The following is a 23,116-nucleotide window of genomic DNA, read 5'->3' as shown; positions in this document are numbered from 1 at the left end:
ATTACTCTGGCTCACTCATACACACCAAGCATCTACCATACAGACTACACAGAAATACGCACAGAATGTTAATGCTAGCATCTAGCTGGGGGTCGCTCCTTCAGGTCCCTTGCCCCTGCCCTCTGGAATTCTATTCCTATTGAGGCATGCACTATTCAAAACCACTGGCACTTCCGGAAATGGATCAAAACCTGGCTGTTTGCCTCTACCCTGGGGCCCAATCCTTAGGCCGCTCTGCCGTACTTGATCGCTCTTTCTGTCTGGCTGTCTGCAAGCGCTGGGACGCCCCGTTGTTGGGGCAGCCATGCGCTATACAAGCCCAATTAACATAACATCTGGGTAAGCGCATAGAAACTGACCTTTACACAAGTGGGCCACTTGTGGTGCAACAGGAAGGGCAGGGGCACCATCAGCGTTTAGAGAGTGTTTTCAGAGCTACCAAAAGTGCAGCAGACCCTCAGAAGGTGCCCCCAAAAACATTTTGTTTTATGTCGCCCTGAGTCCCTTGGGGGATTTACACAAACCCAGAACAGGTTTTTCATGTTTAAAACCTCTTCTGGAGTTTCTGCTGTTGCAAATGAGCTCTGAAGGGCAGAGTCCCCTAATGGTTAGTCCAATGGATGCAGTGACAGCAGGCTAAAGTAGAGAAAAGACTCCTGTACACATTTTATTGAACGTATAATGATTTATTGAACATTGTATTATTGAAACAAAATGGAGCTGCCAATTCAGTGGAGTGGACTTGGTTGATCATACATTTTCCTGTTTTCATCAAAGTGGGTACACCCTGACAAGCCAGATCGCCTGCCTTTTTTATGACAACATTCTCTTCTATTGTGTTTAGTATATGAGGGTAGTAGTAAGAAATGTATTGTACTTATCCAAAGAATACAATAAAAAACAGTATATCACAATTAGCATGAATATAAAAAAAGGCAGTTAAAAAAAATAACTCAACATATAAGTTAAGATCTATTGTTAAAATTTGCATAGATCGGAAGATCACTTTGTAAAATTCATTTTAAAATGTCATTAATCTTATAATTGCACTATTATCTTTAATTCTAAAACAATATCTAACAGTCTTTAGTGTAGAACTTTTTTTTGCCTCATTAAAAACCATTTGTAGGTACATTTTATTTAAATACAAGACTTTAGGGTAAATACATAGGATGTGCAAAAGGGTTTCCGTTGTGAGTTCGCAAAGTCTACAAGCAATTTTTCCTTTAAGCGCTAGATTCCACTTCCCCTAGAAATCATAAATGGGAATATAAAAAAAGTCTACATTTTAAGAATTTAATTTTAAAGTAGCTGTGTAGATTTGACCCTGGATATGCTTGGTTCCATAAGGCCAGGATTTCAGAAACTAAGTCCATGTGTTTGTATTGTTGTAACTTGGCCAAGTCATTCTCCCTCTGACTTCTAGTTAAGATCCCTCGAAGCAGACACTTTCGGGCTGGTAGGTTTAACTTTGCCATCGACCCTAGATTAGGTAAATGATATGTTCCTAGAACCTTTCTTATGATACAATGTTCAGTTCCATATCCTTGTGTGATGTCATTTAGTTCCTGATTGGTCAAAGATTTTAAGGTTGACAGATCGGCCCTTAAAGTCACAAGAATAGTTCAACCTGCTTCTGTGGTGAGGTGAAGTTATCATTAATAAATTCAGTTCTTGCCTAATGAGGAATTTGCATAACACAGCGTATATGTTTTAGCAATACTGGCTACGACCTTGTTATTTCACACAGATAATGCATAAAGTGAGTAAGGAATATGTTACATATTTAGCACTTTCAATAAGGATTTGATAGCTCTGCCTCTGAACTGGTTGGAAAATCTTATGTTAGATTTTGTGATCGTAGTTGTCTAAAGCTTACTTGTGGATAGGTGGTTAGACCATAATACCTTACTGTCGTATGTAACTCCAAGGTACTCATTTTGATGAACTATTTCAAAGGAGGCATCGCCTAAGACCCACAATATGGACTTGGTTTTCTATCCAAAGGTCATAATTTTGTTTTTTGACAAGTCCATTCTCCAAACTGTATGCATGTAAATGATTAAGTAAATATTATAGCCCTTTTGTGGTTTGTGACAATATCAGCAGGTGGACTGCTGTGCTTCCCTACCATGAGAGGTAAAGTGCTACAATGAGGAACTTGGTTCCCCGTAAAGGGAAGGTTGCAGACTTATTACCTGTGAAGGACGCACATTTTTAGCAACCAATAATGTTGCTGTCACGCATTATCCGAGTCCGCAACTTTGGCATATCAGGTATATTGTTTGAACATTGATGTACAAAATACTGAATGTATAGAAGCTGAGGTCTGATCTCATATTGTGGTCTGCGCTCCTAGAAGAATTGTTTTGCACAGCCAATATTGCCTTTTCCCTTTACTGTTTTGCTCTGCACAGTTTCTATCTTGACAACTACTGTATTGTATTTATTGGATCCAATGTATATTTAATTGAAATGCATTCAATACAAGTCCTACATGTTAAAAAGCATTTCTTTTGCACCGGTTTCCTAGGGCCATAGAAAGTATGTCCGCCATGCTGCGTAGTGCACTACAGATGAACATTTAAAGTATAAGGAGCCCTCACGAGGGGCTAACGCCTCACACCGCTTCTAACCAATGTGCTGTACACCTGCTCAGGATCGTAACATGAATTTCGGACCCTATTCATTAAAGCGAGCATTCAAGACCTCTTGTATATACTTTAGTATATATATATATGTATATATATATACAGTACTGGATAGTGGTATTGATCATAGGAAAGGCGCCCCTGGAAATATTCACTAATTGTTTTTTCGGTGCTAGTATTTCTGCGGTGCTAAAAGGAGGAGAGAATCACCCACCTCTCCTAATTTCTGCAGTCTAGGCTGCAACACAAATATACATAAAGTTCCCTAGCACACGACAATAGTATAATGTAACAGTAGTACAGTAAGTTATTGTGAAAATGAAATCTGGACGCAAAATAAATGTGAGTCTTCAATCTTTTTTAATTCTTTGTCTTCATTCTTCTTTATTTTCAGATTGTGTGACTGTTCCAAAGCCCAAAATGCCAACACGTGTTTCGTCGTCTCTGTATTTTAGTACATACGAATTGTTCATGGCTATATAAGAGATTTTAGAATCGGTAAATGATATTTACCTACATCTGGCCCCTTCTGTTTTAGCACTCAGGCTAATGAGCTGCATAGCTAAATACATATAACGTCCCAAAGGCGAGACAGATTGCATTGCAAATGGTTGTTTTATCTCTATTTCTGACCCTGATTGTTGACGCAACCAACAAATTAACATTCCCTTATCAGATATACAACCTTAGAAAAACTCTACACATATATTTGTTCTCATCCCATCAAAGCTTTTGATTATAAACAAAAAAAACTGTTCTAGGAACTTTGGCAATGCTTCTTTCAAAATAAATTGTCCTGCACGCCTGAATCATTAATCTGTGTGTAGTTCAAATCAAACCAGTACCTTAATAAGAGAAGCAATGCTCACTAGATACACTGATCACAATAGGTACATTTTATGTTATTTGTTAAACTTACAACCATCAGCTGTATCTTCTGATGCCTACGGGTCAGATAAAGATCTGTTTGTCAGGCACAGTGAGAGTGAGGCAAAGAAGGGTGGAGCATATAAGAGGGCAACTCTGATTCATAGAAGCATCATTTCTTTCATCTATGCAGAAAATGTGAAGAGTAGAGTAGTATTTTTGTATAACAATTTCAGAAAACTGTGACAGAGGGGAAAGCCAAGTGGGTTCATACCATTCATCTGACTTCTCTGGCCAAGAATTGTTTTATTGTTTTGGGTTGTTCAGGTGGGAGTCTTTTGTGTGCCTCATTCCTCCAACCCCCAAACAACTCGGGAAACAAAATACCAGAACATACAGGAATATAGTTAAGAATCTTTTTCTAAATTTGGACACAAATTTCATGGTTGGCCTAGTTTGGGACCTTTGGAGAGGTCATGGATCAACGTATTACAGTATATCCAATGGACTCCGTTGATCGTCATCCCCAAACATGGCTGAGCCTTCTGCTTAATGTCCTATTCCAAGGATAGTGCCAAGAAAACAATAGAAATGATGAGACTGTGGTGGCTTCATGTAAATCATGAATATTATATTGTGTATATTTTTGTGCAGATTTGCGTAGTCTTTGGGCATCCAGCGCAATGTGTGGTACTTGACATTCGCCCATCCACCCCAGTTGTACTCAGGTGACAGAAGCTTGGTGGGCTTTGTGTGCAGCAGGTAATGATTGAGATGACTCTCCTCCTGAAAGACTGCCTCAATCCCCTTCTCTTTGTCCCTCCGGATGCCCTCCTGGCAGGCCCTTGCAAGCTTTAAGATCTCAGACACTGTTCCAGCGAAGGTGGCTGCGTGGTAGTAGTAGTCACTCTTGCTGGGGTCAACAAAGGCAGCAGAGGCAGGATTGGTTTCAAATGACTGCATGAACTTGGGCCGGAGATAGTGGTAGGAGTGGACCTGGGCCACCAAGTCACTCAAAGTTTCAACCCCGTAGCGAGATGTGAACTCTTGGTCCACATCCATGCAGAAGAGAAAGTTAACCTCACTCTTAGCACCAACTCAGCAATATCTCTCATGCGCGTCATGCTAATGTCTTGCCAGCGGGCATGTTTCTTGACTTTAATCACCTCCATAGACCTGTTGGGCAGCAAGTAGATTTTGGGAACCAGGGAGGGGTCGTCTACCATCACATAGTAGACGACATGATATCCTGGCATGAAGTAAAGCTCTACAGTTTCCAGAAAGTGCCCAAGATATTTTTGGATGTACCTGGATAGGAGAGTCAAGGTTAAAATTAATTGAGGGCTAACCAACAAAGGTGACAGAGAGAGAAAAATGTGGCAAGACAGGAGATAGACCATTAAAAGACCTTTCCCAATCACATACTTGCCCACCCATGCACCTATCTTCAGTACTAATCCAAACCTCTTGGCCTTTCACTCCCGAAGCACAAGGTTCTGCTAAGTTTGCATGAAGTGTGGTCACAGCGCTGCCAGTACATCACGCGCCATCAGCTACATGCTTGACCCGACCATCTGTGTTGCAATGGTTGTTCAAGGTTAAGGTGAAATGCACTGTGGAAGACTACCATCCACAAAGCTCACCTGAAGAAACAGTTAAGTTAACCAGTACCCGGGTACTAGGTAAGAGCACTTTTTTTTAAGAAGGTTTCCAACCATGATCCAACTAACAAACACAATTCATGTACAGTCAGCGCCAAGAATGCAGGTGGAAGACGCATAATGGCCCTGCATTCCCGTGACTGTTCCTCACGCAAATCCTGAAATGGGAATACTATCCCACACTCGGAGTTCAAGAAGATTCACTATTGCCAGTGTGGGCTGGGAATGAGTGTGTTATTTGCCTCATCTGGTAAATACTGTCACTGTGGGTGTGATAACATTCTCCCAGTCATAATTTGGAGGGAAAAAAGAGGCATAATTTGAAGAAACATTCTTTTTTTTTTTTTTATCCTCATTTTGCGTATGAATGTATAAGGAGTGCAACAGGGAACTTTAAGACTTCCACTTTTATTCCTTCACTCTTTTTCTATACTTTTCCGGCCACATAGAGTACCCCTTTGGTGGAACTGTCGTGTTTTAGTCCTCCTATATCCTTTACCATATTCAATAATTCATGGTGGAGCGGAAAAGGGAGCTAGCCTTTTTTGGCTACTCGGCGGGAAATTATTCCCGTCTGAATTATTGTCACCGCTTTAATCATCGGACATATTGTTGTTTTTTCAGGTTTCCCTTATATGTCAATTAGTATAGTGATTTTCCCAAATTTCCCAGACATTAAACTTTTTGGAGAATTTTCCCTTCCCATCTAACTTATGAGTGGTTATTATGGAGTTAAGCCAATCTTTATGCAACAGTGATGTTGGTTTAATCCTGTTCAGACAAATCTCTCTTCTAGCAAGGAGTATTAAGACAAATATTAGATTTTCTTGTTTTCTGGTTAACCTCTCATTACTTACATTTAACTCGGTACATATCCCAAAAATAATTAATGTTGTACTTACTTTTAGGTTTGTTCCCAATATCCGACATAGTGTGTTCCCTACTTCCTGCCAGAAGGGTTCCAGTTGTGGACATCCATGGAACATGTGTATATCGTCTGCTTTTTCTAATCCGCACTTAGGGCATAATTTTATGCTTGCTCCTTTAAATTTTGACTGTTTTTTTGGTGTCCAGTATGCCCTATGCAGTGTGAACAGGTGATTTCTCTTTAGACGCGCTGGTTTGATAATAGTCCAACATTTTTCACATGATTTCTGCCATAGGTTATCAAGTTCTATGATGTTTTTGCTCCAGATTGATATTGAGGCGTTATCATCTCCTGAAGTGATTATGGCCCAGTACCATATCGAAATTTCCTTTTTAATTGGAGAGATTTTAATGATTTCTTTCTCTATTTTTATATTTCCAGTCTTTTTCTCCGTCGAGGAGCTAGCCCAGCTTATAAGTTGATAATATTAAAATTTTGAGAGAGTCCCGTTAGTGATTTCTATAAGGTGTTCCCAGGACACTATTGAGTTCTCTGTCATCAACTGTCCCCATCTGTTAATTCCTGCCGTTCTTAAAGGGGTTGCTAGGGCATCTTTTAAGCACTCAGGGGTGCCTGGTGAGTCCCATATAGGGGCTGCGTAGCTGTAGTAAGGGATATTTAATGCGCTTCTTACTTGATACCAGACTTTTGCCAGATTTTTTAGTACCTTTAGTTTTATTTATTTTTTAAATTTAGGATGTCCGAATTTAAACAGGAAGTGGTCAGTTTTGTTTGTTAATATTTGGAGGTATTGGGGGTAAAATTCGTAGTTGTTCACCAAAGATATTGCATTCTTAAATTGGAAGGCTCTACAATATTCCATAATGTCTGGGCTAGCTATTCCTCCTTGTTGTTTTGTTCTTCTTATTTTGTTCCAGGCAATCCTTGAACCTTTTGAGGCCCATATAAAGGTCGGTATATCTCCTTGAATTTTTTTCAGATGTTCTTTCTTAAACTCCAATGGTATGACGTTAAAAAGGTAGGTACATTTGGGAAGGATCGACATTTTTACCAGATTAGATCTTCCAATCATGTTTAGAGGTAGCTTGTCCCAAACCTTCAAGAGCTTTTTCGTTTCTGATGAGATCCTATTCAGATTTATTTGGGGGATTTTTTCAAGGTCCTTTACTAAGGTTATACCCAAATATTTTATTTTATCCTTTGTGTATGGATTGTGCTGTTGTGTGTTCCAGCTCATTGATTCAGTTTTTGCTTCATTTGTTAAATATCCGGATACCTTCCTGAATTCTGTGATTGCCTTATTTATTGCTAGGGAGGAGGTTTGATAGTTTCCTGTAAAAATCATTAAATCGTCCGCATAGAGGGCCACCTTTTTGACCCAGTCCTGATATTTAAAAGGGGTTATTGATTCATTGTTTCTAATTGTGGCTGCCAGAGGTTCAATGTATAGGTTAAAAAGCAAGGGAGACAGCGGGCACCCTTGTCTTGTTCCTCTATGTATTGTGAAGTTATTGGTTAGACCCCCGTTAACTAGGATCTTTGCTCGTGGGTTTCTGTAAGTCTCGGTTATCAGGTGACTAAAATTTTGACCAATGTTATATTTGTCAATAACTCTGTTTAGAAAGGACCAGTTGACTCGATCGAACGCTTTTGCAGCGTCAAAAGTTATTATTATAAGGGGGATTTTTTCACCATTGGCTATATCAACTGCTGCAAAACGTTCGTGAGTAAGATCAGATATTTGCCTCTCTTTTATAAAACCCTTTTGGTCTGAATGAATCAGTTTTGGCATTACCAGAGCTAATCTACCTGCTATTATTTTTGTGAAGATTTTATAATCACAATTTAGTAGGGATATTGGTCTATATGACTCACAGACTGAGGTTTTTTTTCCTGGTTTTAAAATAAGACTCATAATAGCGTCGTGCCAGGTGTCAGGAGTTTTATCTTTTTCCTTGTAGATTTTGTTAAGTAATCTCGTTAGGGGGGGGCTATAACTTCCCTTAACGCTGTGTACAGTTTGTTTGGTAAAGCGTCGGGCCCGGCGGCTTTCCCTTTTTTCAACGATTTCAAGGCTGTCTTTACTTCTTCCGTTGTTATTTCCGCACTTTACTCTTCGTTTTTCAATTCTGATAGTCTCGGCAGATTTAAAGAGTCCAGATATTTTCCTAGTTGCTCTGAGGAGGAGGAGGAGTCTTCTACATACAAGTCGGAGAAGAAATTTTCGAATTCCTGCTTGATTTTAGACTCATCCGAGGTGGTACCAGATTGATTGCTTAGTTGTATTTTGTCTATTCTATTTCTAGTTTGATCCATTTTAGTTTTCCAGGCCAGTAACTTTCCACATCCCTCTCCATACTCATGAGTGGCTAATTTACTAGCCTCCCACCTAGTTTTCACTCTGTCCTCAAGATAGTCTGCTAGCATTTCTTTTAGATCTTTTCTCTCTATTTCCAGAGTATTTCTTATTTCCAAGTTTGGTTCTGTGTTTATCCGTACATCTAGCTGACTTATAGTCTCTTCTTTTTCTTTGATCTCTTGTTTGGTAAGTTTTGCCCTGTAAGCCCCCAGACTCATGAGTTTGCCTCTGATGACTGCTTTATAGGCGTCCCAGGTTATTTGATCTGAGGTGCCTACTCTGTTATCCTCAAAGAAATTTGCTGATGTTATGCTTAGATCTTCCCTGATTAATGGGTCCAAAAAAAGAGTACGGTCTACTGTCCATCTAGATTGAGATTTATTTATTTCCACGTGTACGGTTAGTTGAACCGCCGAATGATCGGACAGGTGTTCGGGCAAATGGTCCAGGGCTTTAATGCTTCTATGAAGGTTTTTGCTGATCAAAAAATAGTCAATTCTGGACTTGTGACCTAATTTTTTGTTATGTAGGGTGAATGGGTGCTCCTTGTTCCCTTTCTCTCTCCACATGTCGATCAGTTCTAAATCCTTTTTATAGATGCTTAGCCATTCTCTCATTTTTGGTAAATTAGATTGTCTTCCTGGAGGAGATCTATCTAAGTTAGGGTCTATCATGATGTTAAAATCACCCCCAAGCAGTATTGGATCAGGTGTGGTTAATAGCTCTGTATATCATTTTTGTAGGGGGTTTGGATCATCGATATTTGGACCGTAATTCCCCGCTATTGTTAAGTTGTTATCGTACATTTTCACTCTTACTAAGGCCCATCTACCTTTGTTGTCTACTGTTTTATGTATAATTTTCACATTAAGTGTTTTTTTGAATAATATTGCGACTCCCTTTATGTTGCAGTTTTGATTAGTACAGACGTAGGAGTCTACCCAGTTCAACGATTTTATTATTTGTTCCCATTCTTGGTTTAGAAGATGAGTTTCTTGTAGAATGATCACTTCACTTTCCACTAATTTTAAATATTCAAAGATTCTCCTCCGTCTACTCAATGTTCTAAGCCCATTTACGTTCCATGATAATATTTTAAAATCTTTCACTGTTTTAGACATGATACTCTCTTTTTGTTAGATTTTTTAGTTCCAGTTCAAGTTTCATTTTTATTTGTCGTTCTCTTGCACTCTCCGTTGTTTATAATTTTTTTCAGTTTTTTCCCTAGTTTGCTCCCCACCCATAGTGTCTTTTTTATTTGGCTTTATATTTTTCTGTGTTTGTCTTCGCCCACCCCGAGGAAGCCTCCCTTCTTTCTTTTGGGCGATATTGTTCGCCCTATTCGAGCTCCACAGTTGTCTTTTTGATATGTTACCTATCTTTAAAGTTTATGTTGTAGTACGAAGCTGAGTCTTAATCTGTTGAATGAACTCTTCCACTTACCTTGGTTCTCTAAAATTGTACATTTTGTTCTGCCACATGATTCTCAAAGTGGCGGGGAATCTCATTTGGAACGTAGCTCCTAAGGTTTTCAATTCAGTCATGTATTGACCTAATTCCCATTGCCTATCTTGGGTGGCTTTTGACATATCCAAACGTATCCTGAAAGTCCAATTGTCTTTCTTTAGAGAACTGCTTTTTAGTCCTTCACTTAGGATTCTCTCTTTTAGGGTATACGTTTTAAAGTTTATCAAAATCTTTCTAGGCGTTTTCCTGTCTCTACTCTTTCTGAATGGATCTCGGTGCACCCTTTGTATATCATCACCCAGGTTTATGTCTTTTGTCCATGGGAAGAATTCTTCGAGCAGGGAGATAGAAAAGTTCTTTATGTCTTGCCCTTCAAGATTTTCTGGTACATTTAGAATCCTAAGATTATTTTTTCTTGCTTGGTTTTCGAGAGATTCTAGTTTTTCCTTGGTGGCTTTATTCGAGTCTCTTAATTTCCTTATCTCGGACTGGTTAGAGTCCACTCTTTTGCTGAGGGACACCATCTCTGACTCCACTGCAGATACTCTATCCCCCAGAGCATTCAGCTTCTGTTCTAATGTCTCACAGACTTCCTGAATCTTAGCCTGGTTGGATTCAGATACCAAAACCCTCTCTCTCATCTCTCCCAGAACCTTCTCCATGAGGCTTTCCATGAGTTTTCCGGTTTGTTCAATAAAGGTTTGCGGAGGGGAACAGTCAGAAGCACAATTGGATGCACTTGTGCTTGGTTCAATTGCGGGAAGTTTAGGTAAATTCTCAAGAGTCTCTGCATTTTCACTTTGTAAAGTTGTGTTGCTAGCTGGTTCTGTACTCATTTTTGAAATTTTACCGGTCAAAATTTCAGGGGTTTCAGGGGTTTCTTCGGGTTGGGATAACAAGACAGAGGGACTTTTTCCTGATGTTTGCTGGTGGTTTTGCACTTTGAAAAAAGATCTCAGTGAGGGTGTGATTTTTAGTTTATGCTCCGGAGGGGGTCCTGTTTTGTCTCTTTTTGGTTTGGGGTGACGTTCTCTGTTGGTAGTACCTTTTTTGTTTTTCTTTTGTATAGGCAGGGTTACCTGTTTGGATGGCTGTGCAAAACTTTGCGTTGGGAATTGCCTATTTCTAAGGCAGTAGCTTGATACCACTCCACCACCTTCCTCAAGTTTTGATTTACTTATCTGGTCCTTTCCCTCTGCCCTACTTTTTATTTTTGAAAAAAGGTCAAGCACTCCTGGTCCACTGACCCCTAGGCAGCTATCTTTTTTAAACTCTGTTTTTTGTTCAGCCCGCTGTTCCCCCTCCTTGCACCCTTCAATTAAATCTAGAGCAATCCTTCCCTGGTTGTTTTCAGCCCCTCGTACCTGGTTCATGTGGTCACAGTGGGAGCTAAATTCCGTCTTTCTTTCTTTGCTTCTCGTGTTGCTCTCACTCCCCCGCCTCCGTAATTCGATCTGGTTTCCCTCAGGGTAGAGACGCCAATTGTCAATCAGAGACGGAGTGCCTCCTCTCCTGTGGAACTCCCGGTGCTCCTGTCTGCTGGCGCTCCCTTGATTCCCCCGGAAATCTTTCCTTGTGTGCCTTTGACGAGCCGGCAGGTATTCTCCAAACTTTGAGCAGTCTTCCTTGTTACCGCTGCCACTGCTGCGGTTGCCGCTGCCGTCTTTGCCCCGGAAGTGAAAACTCACTCTCCCCTGCGCTCTCCGGCAGTTGCGCTGTGCACCTGAGGCAGCCACCCATCTGTGTGGGGCGTCCGTTGTGGCGTCTAACCTGGTCGCCGATTAGCCCTGAAGAGTTAAGGGTCGGGATCAGATCAGGAATGGAGCCTCTGTTCTACCGCTTCGATACCCCCGCTGGCCCCCGTCAACACTGTCGGAGCTGGATCAACGCTGAGGCAGCGCCATTCGTAAGTGCTTTTCTCGTTCTTCGTTCAGGGCTATTTTCAATGCTCCACTTTTTTTTTAGGATGTGTTTAGTTACAACAGATCGTAACTCATAGTATGACAGGATAGGATTTAGGTCATGCTTTCAGTTCGGTTTTTTGACGACAAGTGTGGAGCTCCCGACCGGACCTCCTAGCCGGGCGCCATCTTCCTCCCAACAAAAGAAACATTCTTACAACATAGATTTACACAAGTCCCTCCTTTTTCCATGACTTTCCCCTGGTAAATTTCAACAGTTTATTTATTGGAAAAATCTTTCATGTGAAAATAGTGGCGGTACGATAATTATCACCCAGCTCAGAATTCTGATCCCTTTAGCATGTCCTTCAAAAAGATTCGTAGTATCACGTACAGGCCATCATCATGGGTTTGGAGTTTTTTAGATGTCTAGAAGGGAGGTGCTGCTAAGGGAGTAAAGTGCTGTGTGACGTCCTTGTAGTATCCAGACCAGTGTTCTCCAAATAGTAGCTCATGAGCTACTGGTAGCTCTCCTGCTGCCTGTGAGTAGCTTTGCTGTGGGCAGCTTAGTGAGCTAAATTAGAAGCTTTTGCTTGGTTGAACTAATATGTTTAAAAAAATATTTTTATGGATAAACAAAACAGTAGGCTTCACAAATCATTCTACAGTGGTATAATGAGATTATAACACGTGTATTCGCCTTGGTGCCACCCAACACCATTTGTTACATAGTCCAGGTTAGGTGCATGGTACACCTTGTTTTCTTTTACCATACGAGTAACCATTTGTAAGTCCCATAAGCTCTAACCCTGTAGGCTCTCCAATTGCCCGGTTAAATTAATATGTGTATGCCAAAATTGAAAAGCATGTATTTCGAGATGAAAATGTGTGTATTTTCTGAACTCCTAAATTGATGTTTGGAAACAAATGGTTGACTTTCCAAAATATATTTGCAACTTATATTCGAGAGATAGAAATCAAACTGTGTTGGGGAGACTTAATTCAAATATTATTAAGTAGGTGCTATCAGCATTGCGCTATGGCTGATATGTGTTACACATGGAGAGTCACTTCACATTGACAAAGCTTTTTTTAACATAATTTCTAATAACTGTGCCTGATGCACTGAGGTGATTACGGCTGGTAATCTTGAATACGGTGTCCTTAGCATAATCTTGTCACATGCGGTTACTAATACATCTCAAATAATATTAGTAGCTTGGGAGTATTTTTATTGAAAATTTGAGAAAAGCTTAGAGACTTCTAATCCATATACACCAAAAACAGCTTTCACTATAGAGGTGAGCTTATCACGAGTTTACAAATTACCTCCTCTGTGGCTTTAATCTGCCCTTTTCACAACATATCTTAGTTAGTGAACTTCCCTCAAAAACACCTAACCAGCAAATGTGGCCCTGTAATCCACCAGAGAGTTTCAGTCAAACGTTGGCAGTTTGAATACCCATTGGATTCTGCCAATCCTCACTGCTCAGTTCCTTGTTACAACTGATCTGCCAGGTGCTGGTAGGATGCTTAGACTGTGAACTCAAACAACCTTGTGTGGCATGTGCTGTAATAGTCTCACTTCTTCCTCCTTTTCCATATGAAAAGGATCATTCCAGGAATTCCCGGTCCCTACCTTTTTTTTTGTATTTATTTTTTTTACTTTCTATTGCACAGTTACTTAAAACCATCTGCAATATAACTTACATGCTATTTTAAAAGCAAATTGAAACAATTGTTTTAAAAACAAATAAGGATACATTCTTATGAAATAAAAGGACATTGGGTTTACTTGCAACCGTGTAAATACTAAGTAAGAAAGTGTATTATATACAGTCAGTCAGTCAGAATATCTTTATTCGACTTAATCAAAGTCATACAAAGAAACAAAAACAATAAAACATGACATACAAAATATACTTAGAATTCCTAACTTATAAAAGGCTACAAGCCCAATATATATTATAAATACTATTTACACAAGTTAAAAAGGTACATTTGGGTATACATATAAAATTCATTTGGTTAATAATCTCTTAAGGCGGACATTGGCCAACAGCTTTCGTCCTTACTGCAGCGACTAAAAAATTGGCAAGACTAAATGCTGTACTTGGATTAGTCATGAGCTGTAGAAAGAGCAGCGCGGGGCGCACCTGTGTGAACCCTGCGTCTTTAAGTACGGGGAACAAATGTTTTTTCCTCTGCTCATGATATAAGCTACAGAACATGACGAAGTGCATTGTGTCCTGCACTGAGAAATGATCACAGCTGCAGGGAGCGGCTAGCTCTGGCTTCTGCCAACCCTTAAAGGAACCTAGGTGAAAGTGAATTAAGTTAAACCTAAGTTTGGTTAATAAAACCCTATGGTAAGGGATAGTTACAAAACGAAGGTAGGGCGCCAAATAAGGATCGCTGACAAGTAGATAGTGAGCCCTTACTGCGGGTTTATGTAACTCAACTAACTCGCGGCATGCTTCCTTCCTTTCTTTAAAGGCTTTTTTTGTGTAGGCAATGTCCTGGGCCATAATTTTCTCTGGGGAACAGAAGAGTTCTGGTCGACCCAGTTCCATAAAGGATTTCCTTAAATAGGCCAACCAGGGAATTTTACAGTGGTGGTCCAAGGATAAAACATCCCTCAAGATTTTGTGATTTAATGGTAGATCAGCATTTAACCACATTTTCAGCCACAGAATCAGTGGTGCGGCACTTAGAAGATCTGACAAGTAAGGCAATCCCACCTCCTTGTGGATGGAGTAGGTTGGGGTTGATTGAGGGACAGAGAGGAGAGATCTTATAAATCTATTTTCTGCTCTCTGAATGGGGTCAAGGTTAACATAACCCCACAGAGGCGATCCATAGGAGGCGATGGCAACAGGTTTGCTCTTATAAATCTTCAACATCGCTTCCATGGGCCTGGCGCCTAGCTTACCTGCAAAGCCCAGAAGTGCAGAGGCGGATCTGGTGACGGCCAACCTCTTCGCGCTTAACTGTGGACCCCAGGTGCCTTTCTGATCAAACAACACTCCCAAGTAGGGAAAAGTGGTTACCTCAGTTACAGGGATCCCGCTACAAAAAAAAGATTTATGTCTTCTCTTCCCGCACTCTTTACCCATTATCATTGTGTGAGATTTAGACGCGTTGACCTTTAGGTCCAAATTTTCCATAAAGGAACCAAAAGAATTAAGAAGGACCTGCAGGCCAACTCCCGTACGGGCCATCAACACGGCATCGTCCGCATACAGGAGTGCCGGAATATGTGTATCCCCTGCACGCGGAACATCCGCACCCATGCCCCGCAGGTGCGCACCCAGGCCGTTAATGTAAATGGTAAATAGCGTGGGGGCCAATATGCAGCCTTGCCTGACCCCTTTCAGGGATCTAAAAAAAGGGGTACACCTACCATTATTGGACACACGTACAGCTGCGAAAAGCTCCTGGTGCAGTGATGCCATGAACGCGACCAGGGCTTTGTCAATTCCCAGATCCAACAGAGTTAACCATAATTTGGACCTATTAACGAGGTCGAATGCGGACGAAAGGTCCATAAAAGCCAAAAACACCGAGCCCTCCTTAGCCACTGTGTATTTAGAGATGAGTAGGTACAGGTTGATACATTGCTCAATCGTGCCTTTCCTCTCTCTAAAGCCATATTGAAGTTCGCACAGCCCACCACAACCCTCAACATTCTCCCTCAACCTAGATAAAAGGACTCTCCCCAGAATTTTTACAGTGGAGTCCAAGAGGGATATAGGCCTGTAGAATGCTGGGTCGTCCCGCTGACCTTTATTTTTGTATATGGGAACGATGGTGGACTTGGCCCATGAGGCTGGTGCTGAATTATGGTTAACTGCATTGAACACGTTGGACAACACCCTCGACCACATTTTAGGAGAAAACATAAAAAAGTCGGCCGGAACTCCGTCCGGGCCAGGTGCCTTGTGTTTAGTGGTTTCCATGAGCGCCCTTTCTACCTCCTGGGGGTTGAAGACAATAGGGCTTACTGGCCCGCTGAGCGGTGGACACCTGCTAATGACCTCATCGGCTACATCCCCACCATATACGTTTTTAAAATAAGACAGCCATTTGTCCTCGGTGATCACACAGTCCATTGACGAGTTATTGTCCTCCGAAAAAAGGGGCTGCTTAATGATTGACCAAAATCTTCTACTATCCTTCAATACCGCCGCTGATAGAAGGTCGTCCCAAGTTTCGCGTTTAATGCAGTCTTTGCGGCTTTTTACTGCAGACTTGTAAATTTTCCTTAGTCTCACAATTTCCTCTTTAGCTCTAGGAACCATTTTTAAAGCCACCAGCAAGTCTCTGTGTGCCTTTGAGCATGCAGAGTTGAACCAACGCTTATGGCCTTGGGACCCCTGCAGAGGTTTAGCTAAAAGCTCTTTGGAGACTTGTGCGCATAAATCCTCATAAGATGACACCATGAGGCTCCCTTGGGTATCCGGGTTTTGGCACAGCTCGACTTGGATTTCTATTTTAGGGAGGCATTTTTTATAAAAAATTTCTGGGATCACCTTCGCCCATTTTAATCTTCTGTCTTGATCTTTGGTCCTTAGGGGGTGTGCTCGTTTTACAGAAGATGGCGCCACACCCATCGAGCTGCCCCACTCCACTTCAAGTTGTACAGGGTTGTGATCGCTGAAGTGGGTTACGACCGTACTGTAAGCAGTGGTAGAGGTTAAAATGCCAAGAGAAACAAAAATATAATCTATCACTGACCCTTGCTGACCGCCTGTGAAAGTCGGCATTCTCGGCCCTAAGTTGGGTTCGTAAAGATTATAGTTTGCAAGTAGATCTTCGAGCTCCTGGCCCTCTGCTGAATGTTCAAAATGAGGCGCAACTGGGGCGACATCGTCGTCATCGCATGCTCCTCTTCCCTTACAGGCTAAATTACATGGATGTAAATTAAAATCACCTAATAAAATTGACTCGGATGCGAGTGAGATATTCTGTAAGACTGAATTTAAAATACAATCTAAATTGGCAACATTACGACCATCATAGACGGAATTGCCAGAGTTGTAGAAATTAACGAATAAGGTCCTACTAGTTTTATTAAAGGTTCTTTCGACAATCAATATGTTGTCAGATTCGGACCTAATCTGCCTGAGACTTCCTTTTAGGTCCAAGGCGAATAAGAGCACCAGGCCGCCTTTAGCCCTACCCATTCTACTAGGCACTGCAGGCATTATAAAGCTAGTGTACCCGTCCCACCAGAAATTGTTCGATGTGTCCCAAGTTTCTTGAAACGCAATGATGTGGAACTTTGAAATAAAACTGCACCATTCTGGATCCTGACGCTTAGTGTTAAGACCTGCCACGTTCCAGCTTAAAATCCTACATACCTCACTACTGGACATATGGTTGGTGCTACTCGCAGAATGTCCTTCCATTGTTGCATGAGCTACAGGGGCTCCGCTTGTGTTTGCGTGGCAACAACGCTGTACCGCCTCTTTGGACGTACCCAAGTTAGAGCCAGCCTCGGACCCAGGATTAAGAGTTTGCTGACTTAAATTAGTGGGCAGCTGGGGCTCAGTGACGACATTGATCAATTGAAAATTATGGGAGTCGTCAATACTAAGGTCCCTCCTACTCACGAATGAATTCGTCAAACCAGCGTTATAGTAATCAGTTCTTGGTTCGAGTCAATCGCAAGAGTTAAGGTCAGCTAAGGGACCAAACCTATTTCCTGTAGCAAGGCCCCATGCGGGCGGGGTGGCTAGATGAGCCTGACCGGCATGAGCTATATTCCACAAGGGGTGTGGAGTGATTGGGTGGGCCAAGGCCGGGTCCATACTCTGCCACCGTGTGGGCCTAAGGCCACGTGCCCTATGATCGTAACCTGGAGCCCCATTCCCCCACCAGTTTGTTCCCAACCCCTGTGGGTAGGCCGGCTGAATAACTCGGTCGAACGGGTGAGTTGGTCTTCCTGGCGCTTGCTGAGCTACCACCATGCACCGATCGGTTACATAACGTGGGCCTGTGACTCCTCCCCAGCTACTATTATTCCTGTACGTGTTGAACCTGTTGGTATTAGACAAGGTAAAGGATTGAGACTCATTGTTAAAGAATCTAAGAGTCAGTGGAACTATAGTGCCATTACGCTTCTGGGGTGGGAAAACATTGTTCAAAATCTCGGGAAGGACCTCGGCATTAGCGAAATTAGTGATAACGCAATCGCCTTGGAACTTTTTCCGCTTGCTGCCAATCCAGGGAACTCTCCTAGTCGAGATTATGTCTCCTGCCAGTTTGTCGAACCCATCCTGCGCCATGTACATATTATTAGAAAGCCAGTGTAGAACTTTATCTTTAAGATCCTGATTGGATTCTGACTTGTCTTGTGACAGGACTGGAACATTGGCTAATACCAAGACTACCGGTAAGGCCTCCGCTATGAATTGAACTGGGCTCTCCTCTCGATGATTTGCCACAGTTGCGTCAATTGAAATAGTGTTAGTATGGAGGGCCCCAGTAGCGGCGTTCTGGTCCGGGGCGGGTAATAGTAAGGACGAAGGTGGGTGAGACAGCCCTGATTCAATGGACTGCATGTTACTGTCAGTGGGAGGTGCCTCCTCGTCCGTGGATATTAAATCAGCGACGAGGGAAGATAAATTCTCTACCTCCTTGGTCAGGTTACTGTGAACTCCGCCCAACTTCCTAACTTCAGCAGTTAGTTTGTCCACTTTCCCGATAAGGGGCTTAATGATGGTCTTAATTTTAATATCCAACATGTCTTGGATCCTGTTGAAGAGATCATCATCAATGATGCGCTTTGACTCGAGGTCGACCTCATGGACTGTAAGTCTGCCTTGCCGCCTTGGGGGAGGGGTGGCAGGCTTCTTTCTCCCCATTTGTTTCCCCCCACGTTTTGCAGCTGTTTTCCTGCATGCTCTAACAGCGCGATTTGGAGGAGACTGATACTGCGGGCCATCATCCATGGCTTCGGTCTGGATACTTGTCTCAGTAAAGGCATCCTCATCGGCTAGATCGATGAGATCTTCTCTCTCCCTAACGGGATCAGAGTCTTCAGTATCTTCAGTACAATTGGCTAAAGAGATAGGGTCAGGGTTTGCTAGAGTAGGTTGTGTGCTCCCTGTCAGGGAATCGGACATGGCAGTGCTTGCAATGCTTATAGAAGGACTATCTGTAAGCAGCACAGGTGATTGACTTAGTCCCAGGGATTGCCTACGTTTGCTGTTAATACTGGATACGACTTGCACTAGATAAGAGTCAAGAGTGTTCGCGGCCTCAGTAGGGGGAAGAACCTGTTTTTTCCCCATGCTTTAAAATCGTATTGGGCGAGGTCACAAATACACACTCCCCACTGGGCTTAAGCCAGGTGACCAGTTAGTTTCAACACGTATAAACTATGTAGATAGTAACTGGTAGCTATATTAATGGCTAGTGAATCATGGGATGAGCTACAGCACAAAAACAAATCAACAGGAAACAGTACCTCAGATCCGCGCAGTGGTTTTCAGGGAGGTGGCCTGCCTTGCCTCTCCGTGCCTCGGAGGGCCTCAGAGGGCCCGCCCTTTGCCCGGGCTTAGCCCCGGGCGTCCCGCTCGCGTCCCGCGTAGCTGAGGGCTTCCTGCTTTTACAAGCCCCTCCTGGCGCCTTGATGACGCGACAGGGAACGCGCCTCCGCCGCAAAGACTGCCGGGATCTGTAGTCCCGGAGCGGCGGTGGCGTGCCTGGTGTGCGCGTTGGTCCGCTCCCGCTGCGAGCCTGTCCCGCTGCTGTTCTCCGCTTGAAGGTGGGTGTCTGCGCTCTCTCTTGCTCCGCTTGCCGCAGAAAATATTGGTGCTCCCAGCGCTTCACCGAGGGCTTCCTGCTTTTACAAGCCCCTCCTGGCGCCTTGATGACGCGACAGGGAACGCGCCTCCGCCGCAAAGACTGCCGGGATCTGTAGTCCCGGAGCGGCGGTGGCGTGCCTGGTGTGCGCGTTGGTCCGCTCCCGCTGCGAGCCTGTCCCGCTGCTGTTCTCCGCTTGAAGGTGGGTGTCTGCGCTCTCTCTTGCTCCGCTTGCCGCAGAAAATATTGGTGCTCCCAGCGCTTCACCGAGGGCTTCCTGCTTTTACAAGCCCCTCCTGGCGCCTTGATGACGCGACAGGGAACGCGCCTCCGCCGCAAAGACTGCCGGGATCTGTAGTCCCGGAGCGGCGGTGGCGTGCCTGGTGTGCGCGTTGGTCCGCTCCCGCTGCGAGCCTGTCCCGCTGCTGTTCTCCGCTTGAAGGTGGGTGTCTGCGCTCTCTCTTGCTCCGCTTGCCGCAGAAAATATTGGTGCTCCCAGCGCTTCACCGAGGGCTTCCTGCTTTTACAAGCCCCTCCTGGCGCCTTGATGACGCGACAGGGAACGCGCCTCCGCCGCAAAGACTGCCGGGATCTGTAGTCCCGGAGCGGCGGTGGCGTGCCTGGTGTGCGCGTTGGTCCGCTCCCGCTGCGAGCCTGTCCCGCTGCTGTTCTCCGCTTGAAGGTGGGTGTCTGCGCTCTCTCTTGCTCCACTTGCCGCAGAAAATATTGGTGCTCCCAGCGCTTCACCGAGGGCTTCCTGCTTTTACAAGCCCCTCCTGGCGCCTTGATGACGCGACAGGGAACGCGCCTCCGCCGCAAAGACTGCCGGGATCTGTAGTCCCGGAGCGGCGGTGGCGTGCCTGGTGTGCGCGTTGGTCCGCTCCCACTGCGAGCCTGTCCCGCTGCTGTTCTCCGCTTGAAGGTGGGTGTCTGCGCTCTCTCTTGCTCCGCTTGCCGCAGAAAATATTGGTGCTTTAAAAACAAATAAGGATACATTCTTATGAAATAAAAGGACATTGGGTTTACTTGCAACCGTGTAAATACTAAGTAAGAAAGTGTATTATATACAATTTAAAAGTCTGCGAATGATTGTCAGTTCGTTGTCGGTTCGGCCATGTTGGAAAATACTAGTTTAACGGGCCAAGTTGCCTTATGTAATGTCTGGCCCCTCTTATTCCATAAGCCTCAGACGCAGCTCGGCCATGTATCTCCCATATCTGGCCAAGTCCTGTGGTGTTGTACAGGAAAAAAGAACCGAAGTTGCTTCTTTCACTGTCCGTACCCTGTTACGGAGCCATATTTGTTTTAAAAGGATCCTACGGGGCTGCGACATACCAGGGCAGCAACAGATCAAGTGTAGCAAAGATTCTGCATCTGATTCTTTGTTCTAGGGATCTCCACCCGGGATTTAATTCCTTAATGGGGAGGGGCACCAGTCTGGCCCATACAATGTTTTTTAGTGCTTTCCTTCCCAGAGCTTGCTTCAGATATGGCTGGATTTTACTCCCGGCAAATGATTTTTTCAGCCAAGGTGAGCCTCTTCCTGTTGAGTGTTCTGCTAGATCACTTTGGTGCGACAGTTGATAACATTGTTTATTTATTGAATTTTTGATGGTCCCTACCTTATTATATCCATGTTTCATGGCTCTCCTAATAATGTCCATATACAGACAAGCTACTATTGGACTCAGTTTTTGCTAATGATTTAGCCCTTTATGCTGCATTGTCAGTCCTTGCCTTTCCAGCAACCAAACCACGTGTTTTAGATTTTAGATTTTTGTGTATGAGCAGCATGTAGTGCTGTATATGGATCCATATGTAGATGATTCCATATGTGTGGATCATGCAGGATATCTTAGTTTTAATCTCTTAACCATTTTCACGACCTTCTTGACGGCATACAAAAATGGAGTGGTAAGTGGAGGGAGACCCCCAGAAAAAAGGAAAATCTGCTGCTATCTGTATTGGTCTGGTCATTAATGATCTGCGAATTTTGGCGTTTGCAAATGCAATTTTGCTTGATACATATGGCCCTCTGTCCCTTGATTTCTTTGTTTGGGACCAATTACTCATATCTCAGAGTTATAAGCTTCATATAAAGTAATGGTCCAGAGTGCAACCCATACCCATCGACTTAAAGCTTTGTCGTCAATTCCGCAATACAGTAATACAGGCTCTCCATAGCTACCGGCAAGAAGGAACAATATTATAAATCTACATTTTATTTTTAATTTACTCCTCAAAATATTGCTCAACGGGCCCTTGGATCCACTAGATCTGATGTGGCACCAGTAGGGCAGCCAAGTAGATATTATATTCCTTTTATCTGTGTGAATTTCTCTAGGCAAAATAATAATTGGAACGATGCACTGCTGCCTTTTTTCCATTTTGGATGTCAGATTAATTATTGCTGACAACTGAAAATCATATTGTTTTTATCAGGTTGCGGGAGGTTCTCTACGCCTTCCATGTGGAATATCAATTGGTGGAAAATCACCTTGTTAGAAGGAAGTCCATGTCTTGCGTGAGATTGTGGGTAAGGTGACCATGAGGAAGATACGAGAATGGGAGGTCTTGGACTGGTGGCTCAGGTGTTTACACATGACAATAATTCATCCACATTAGAAAGGAGTAGCAGACTTACCCTGTGAGATGAGGGATGGGGTTTTTTGGAGGCAAGAGTTCTAATTCATAGTTCATATCCGTATACAATCCAAGGGTTAATAGTTTGAGGGAGAGAACTAACAGAATGCAAAAGGAAAAGTTACTTTCTTTTGACTGTCATTCTCTAAAAAATGTTTTTAACATTTAGAATAATTCCTGGCTGCAATGCCAGTCCTTGGAGAAAACACACATTTTTGTGAACATTTCCAATACATTAAAATGTCTTTCTTTCAAGTTTTTAGAGAGTTTTTTTTAAAGAGGGGCTACAGAGAAGAAAACGCAAGCTTGCACCAAGAGTTCTCAGGAAAAATGCAACACTGCTTCTTTCCTTTTCCCTCTAATGTACATGGTTGTACTTTGGTTTGGAGAGGTCAGCCTCAGGATATTTTTCTGCCAGTTTCTTTACTTCAGTAATAAATATGCAATATATATATTGATGAAGCAAAGCTTCGCATATTTTGCAGCTTGCCGAAGTCAAGAACCTCGTTTATGTATAACAAGGTAATCAATGTACGTCTTACTAACATTTATATTAAGTTTGAGTAAAGTTTATGACGCTTGCCTATGTGTATTCCTAACTATTTTAATCCGTGTTTATAAAATGGCCGCCGCTTGTATTTAGTTACTGCGCATGCGTCAGCCACACTCACGTGTCCTGACGCGTCTGCAGAAGTGGAGGGAAAGTTATGCGCATGCGTAATTCATAGCTGTGCTCATCATGTGGTACTGCTCGTGCCACTGCTCTTGTGGTCGTATCAATGTAGCTAACATTTAAATGCATAAGTTTATTTCTTGATGATGAGTTCAAAGTACAAACCCTGTGATGTGTTTTCATGATGACATTA

General features: G+C 43.0%; 1 pseudogene across 1 annotated transcript; it reads right to left on the bottom strand.

Annotated features, from left to right (window-relative positions):
* Window positions 1-4,067: 4,067 nt before the first annotated feature.
* On the bottom strand, window positions 4,068-22,585 carry LOC144752869 (N-acetyllactosaminide alpha-1,3-galactosyltransferase pseudogene; annotated as a pseudogene). Its single transcript, XR_013594128.1, has 2 exons — window positions 22,252-22,585; window positions 4,068-4,826 (listed from the first exon to the last, which is right to left on the bottom strand). The product of XR_013594128.1 is annotated as an N-acetyllactosaminide alpha-1,3-galactosyltransferase pseudogene (transcript).
* Window positions 22,586-23,116: the final 531 nt, after the last annotated feature.

This window comes from Lissotriton helveticus, chromosome 5_1 (genome assembly GCF_964261635.1).
Source record: "Lissotriton helveticus chromosome 5_1, aLisHel1.1, whole genome shotgun sequence".
NCBI classification, from domain to species: domain Eukaryota; kingdom Metazoa; phylum Chordata; class Amphibia; order Caudata; family Salamandridae; genus Lissotriton; species Lissotriton helveticus.
This window is presented reverse-complemented; position numbering and strand designations above follow the sequence as displayed.